The following is a 6,000-nucleotide window of genomic DNA, read 5'->3' as shown; positions in this document are numbered from 1 at the left end:
AAAGAATGTATCCATATCAACATTTGGGGTGTCTTTGTCCTCCGGCGATGTGTAGCATAAACCAGTGCTGGCTGCCTTGCCTCAATATAACCAATAGCTCTGCCCTTTGCTCCATGACCACAGCCCATACCATTTCTACCCCTAGCCCAACCACAGCCTCTCAGCGGCTGAACAGTATCCATTCTAGTAGCTTGCATCTGATCGGGCCTCTGTGGACAATCTCTAATACGGTGGTCCAAAGATCCGCAGCTAAAACATGCCTCAATCCTTCTCCAGCATTCACCTTGATGACACCTCCTACACAGGGTTGCAGTCCAGTAACAGCTAATAGGAGCCTCAACTCTGACCGACCCATCAATTTTGGGCTTTTTTTTAGGCCTCAAAAATGGGCTTGAGGGCTTCGAATCCCTCTTGTTCCTACCCTTTTCCTTTTCACGATTCTGGCACTCAACCCTCTTCACATCCTCAGTGATCTTTACCTTATCCACTAAAGTAGAAAAATCTCGCTCCCTCTGTGGAGCTATCAAAACTCGTAGACAATTTTTAAGGCCATCTCAAAATGAATGCAGCGCTCATATTCAGTAGCCACCATCCCACGCGCATAGCGGCTAAGTCGTAAAACTTCAGCCTCGTATTCAGCCACAGATTTTTCCCCCTGAGTCAAATTCAAAAACTCTCTCCTTTGGGCATCCACATAACTAGTGCCCACATATTTTCCTTGGAATGCAGTCTGGGTACCCTCTTTAACTGTAAGCCACCACTGATAGGCTTCATTTCGTAGTAATGACACTGCACCTTTTAGTTTCTACTCGGGAGTGTAGTCGAGGTTGTCCATGATCCTCTCTGTGCCTCAATCCAATATTCAGCCACATTAGAGTCAACTCCAGCGATACACCTAAAAATATTAGCTCCATTGGACCAGAATCATTCTGCAACTGACCCACGGCCTACAGTACCAGTGTTAGGTTCAGCGACCCTCTCTAAAATTTGCAACATAGCTTGGGGCAGTGCGTTGTCCCCAGCCGCATGATTCATGAGACCTAGTCTCAGTCATAGGTGAAGCTGGTGCCTCTCTAGCTTCCTCATTAGGTTAGTGTCCAACTGACGAAGACCTAACCTGAGCACCTCCACGGCCTTCGCCGCGACCTCTTATATCCCTTCCACAAGTACCTCTGGTGCTCATTATCGAATGCGCTTAGTCTCTATTAACAGTTTTATGCCATTCAATTTATTGTTCAATTTATTGTTCCAGTGTTAATTACAGATATTTTATGAGCAATATTATCTTAGAGTTTGATTTCGCAGTTTGCAGTCTTGCTATGGTTTGTAGTTTACTCTAAGTAGAAAGTTTCAACATAATTTTACTACCTAAAGTAGTCTCAGTAATAACATTTCAATATAATCCTTTTAGTATAAACAGTCAGAAGACTTACAGGATTGGTACAGAGACTTGGTGTACCACACATTCAATAAAACATTTCCATGTTTTTCAAAATCATTTAAAAAAAGTTCTTTTTCTAAAACCCGATTTAAAAGGAACCCAAATCCACAGCCGAGTTTTGCAACTTGGTTCTAATACCACTAAATGTAACACCCCAAACCCTGCGTGAACGTTATGGTCGAATCTGGCAGTGTAACATCGAAGTGTTTTTCATAAAGTGTAATATCGTTTGAAAAGCCTAATCTTTATTAAGCCTCTTTGATCTAAACATTATTAATTTTAAAATCTCGTTTGTAGAAGAAGCTTTTTAAAATAGCTGTGTATTAATGTTTACTTGTAAAATGTTGTTTTCATGAGGTAGCTCTTAAAACCGTTTACGTATCCGTGGTATATTTGAAAAGATTTTTTTTTTGAAAATCCACATGTTTTTCCTACTACTAGCAGTAAATAAGCAAAACAAATATAAATCCCCAAATTAAAAATAAAATCTAGAGATGCCTTCTTACATAAATATACCCAAATTAAACATTTAAAAGATAAATTAGGAAGCATAAGCTATTGTGTGGCCATCTTTGAGTCCCTCATGGCACCGATCCACCTAAGGATTACCTGCGTAGATAAACAGAGGGGTGATTTTACAAAAACTCAGTGTGTAATCCCATATAAGCAAACAATTAGAGTAAACACAATTTGAGCCTAAGCCCTTTCAGTTTCAGTTAGGGCCTTAGCCCATTTTAGAATCAGAAATAGTGTGGGTCTGAGCCCATTCTAGTAACAGTATCAATGGGGCCTAAGCCCATTATAGAATCAGTGCAGTATGCAATCAGAAAATCCTACCCAATCCAGCCTCTACACACCATCTTCGTACCAACCCTACACACCATGTGGGGATAAATTCGACCCACCAATCCCTATACACTAAGTAGCACCGGTTGTGGCACTAAAATAGTATTTGTAGCAAAGCTACCAGTAATAGGCTTATAGCCTTTTAGTACACTTCCTCTAATATCATATATCCCATTCCATGCAATGCAACATAATATAAATGTATATACAGTAAAAATGGCATGCTCAAACAGTCATACATCACATAGGGGTATATTAGTCATTTATCTCATAAGGGTATAACGATCATTTTATCATATTGGGGTCTAGGTATGCTTATCAGCCCAACAGTAGGTCTACAGTTGTCTGGGGCAACCCGTGCAACCTTAACGGTCAAACAGTAAAAATAGGCACAAAGCCCATAACACAGCCCATATGGGCCCACACGCCCATGTGGCCCAATAAGCCCAAAAAAATGGCCTTGGCTGTGTGAACTCTACAGTCTGGCCCAAAAATCTCCACACGGCCCATTTCAGCCCAACATGGCCCAAAATGGCCTAAGCCCATGAAAACGCTCATGGTAGCCTCTACGATCAAACGCCCACGTTCCACACGTTGGTGTTACCACACGAGCGAGCGCACGCTCGTGTAGTGTCAATAGTCTTACTTTCTGGCTTTTGTCGATCTACTTTTATAGCAGTGTGGTTACACACCTAATTGTGAAAATACGATACTAGACCACGACCACTCTAACTTATAATCAATCACAAGTTTCGGTTACTCGCATCCCACTCGACTTATCAAAACCTCCACCAAACTACTTGTCTAAAAATTTACCTCTTACTTGATTAGATCAGTTGATTATGGCTTGCTCACCAAATCCGTTTGCAAGAGCCCTAAACAATAGGCCTTCGGGGCTTTCTACACTCCAACTAACCTTTATCAAACATCAAATAAATGAACAATCTGAACTAGATGAACAATCACTTACCAGAACCACCACGCCCAGATTAGGAGGGAAGAATAATCAACCTACACCCACACCAAAGCCAAAGATACACAGAGTGATAGGGACAAAGTGATACAATCGTATTCCTAGCAACAACCAGCAGAGAAGAGGAGATATTAAAATAAAGATCATAATGGTAATGAGAAACAAAAAGGGATATTCAAGAGCACTTACCGATTGTCAAAAAACAATTACCAAACCTAAAGTAAAAACAGAGAAAGGGAGAAATGAGTATTCGGCTATCATAATAAGATGAAAAGAGTGGGATATGTTAAATTAAAATAATTAAGAGAGAAGGAGAATAGGACATTCGGCCAAAGAAAAAAAGAAAAGAATATCAGTCAGAGGAGTAGAAGAAGAAAGAAAATCGAAGTAGAGTAAAGCTGTATGGAAAAATAAAGTCGAAACAACAAAACGAGAAATACCTAAATGGTCTCTAAGAAAATTAGTCCCAAAAAGAGAGAAAAACAAAATGTGGAAAAGCAGTAAAATCCAAAGACAAAATTTGGCTTAATAGCAACAAGGAAAACTATTGCTAAAGGAGTAGAGGGAAAAGAGTGAAATCAGTCAGTAGGGTATTGAAAATGTAGGAAAAAACCGAAATGGGCAAAGTGAAAAGTACCCGAAACATCCCCTAGCAGAATTCAGCAATCAAGAAGTGTAGAAAAGTACCAAAAGAGATCACAAAATTGAAAATGGAGAGAAACAGTTGCCTAGCTGAATTCTTGGGAAGTAGAACAAATGACACAACTCTCCTTCAAATTCGGACTTGCTCGATTTCCTCCTTAGTTTCCTCTTGTCCACCAATTCAAACAGTCGAAATCCCCCATAAACCTCTCCTCAGATTCGGCTAACAACAAATCTATTCAAACTTATTCAAACTCTTGTTGTTTCGGTTAAACAAAACTTCCTCCCATGGCCACAAGTAAAAATAATCTCCATTCGCACAAGCAAGGATTCAAACCTCAGACCTCAGACACTAGCAACACGCCACTTATCCCCTGAGCCAGCAGGCTCTTTTCTATCATGTTCTATCCATACTTATTTAAAAGCCTACCGCCTAGAGACAGTGCCTATTCTTTAAAAAAACAAAACTTTTTTGCACTTGCTCAGGCTTGAACCCAAGACTTCTTAGACTCTTCCCAGGACACTTAACCACTGAAACAGATACATAGTTGTGTCATATTCTTACACAACTAAATATTTATGTGTAGTCTCCAAACTACACCCACTCAAGGCTTAAAACTTCTAAGCCCAAAATTCGGGGCATTACATCATGCTTTAAAAATGTGTGACTTGGATTGTTTGAATCTTTAGTGCTCTTTTTAGTTGAATTATCAGTGAACGATTACTTGTGAATTATGATAAACATTATTTATGAGAATTATGAATTAAGAAAGTTTAATTTTAATTGCGAGTTGAAGATTTTGCTTGAGGACAAGCAAACACTTAAGTGTGGGGATATTGATAAGCCACAAAAGTAACATATTTTAATCCCATTCTTGTTGTGTTTTTGGATGACTTATTGTTTAATTTAGTGAATTTAATGCTCCTAATCCTTTGATTTCATGTTTCTATACTTAGAAGAGCATAGAGAGCAAAAGGAGAATAACACGAGCTAAAAAAAATGAGCTACTTTTAAGATCCACAAGGCCTGGCCATTCCCATACGAGCTAAGCACACATCTGTGTGAGCCACACGGGCTGACCACACACCCATGTGCCAGACCATCTCGATATCACTCCCTCTTTCCCAAACACGAGAAAAAAGCCAATTTTTAGGGTTTCTGAGCATTCTAAAGTCTATAAATACACCCTAGAAGAGGATCTAAGGGAGCACGCAAAGAAGAATGAGGAAATTACTCGAAGAACGCCGTCGAATCAACTTAGAAGTAGGATCTCCTTCAAGATTGAAGATCTCCAGTCAACTTCTCTAGAAGTTTTTAGGTTTCTTTATGTTTTGTTGTTTTCCTAATTTTGAGATGTTTTCCTCCCAAAGTATGAACTAAATTCCCTAGATACCTAGGGAAGATGAAACTTATGACGGATCTTGTTATTTAATTTTTTGAATTACATGATAAATACATGATTTCTTGATCTCAATTATGTATACTTATTCCATGTTTTAATGTTTTCAAGATACTAATTCATGATTGATGTGATTAATTCAGTAGAGCAAAAGTCTCTGTTTAAGAGTAGATCTGGCATAATTGAGGGAAGTTGCATGCAATCCTAGAAATAGGACGACATAAATCTACCGGATTAGAGTCAAATCTAATAGAGGAATACATAGATCGAGTTAATGTGACAATAAATGTTTTAATTAGAAAGAAATTTCAATTAATCAACCTAGAGTCAGTTATTTTTACTCTCGAAAGATATTAATATAATTTAGGGATTTCTACGGATCAAGGCAAGTGAATAAATCGTTTAATTCAGATTTAGAATAATATGTGAAGTCTAGGTGGATTCTTTCATGGGTATTGTCTCTCATATTGGTTTATTGGATTATTTTCTTACTTTATTCTCTATTGAGTTCTTAATAGTTAGTTTAGATAACTTTAGATTAAAAATAAACTTCTTCAATTTATCGACTAGATAATAGAAAGATAGTAAGTACTAGTACTTTTAGTCCCCGTGGATACGATATTCCTGACTCACCATAGCTATACTATTATTCAATAGGTGTGCTAGCCTTGGTCGTGATTTTAGTTAGTTAAGTGAAT

This window comes from Gossypium arboreum, chromosome 13, assembly GCF_025698485.1.
Source record: "Gossypium arboreum isolate Shixiya-1 chromosome 13, ASM2569848v2, whole genome shotgun sequence".
Taxonomy (NCBI): Eukaryota; Viridiplantae; Streptophyta; class Magnoliopsida; order Malvales; family Malvaceae; genus Gossypium; species Gossypium arboreum.
Note: the sequence above shows the minus strand (reverse complement) of the source record.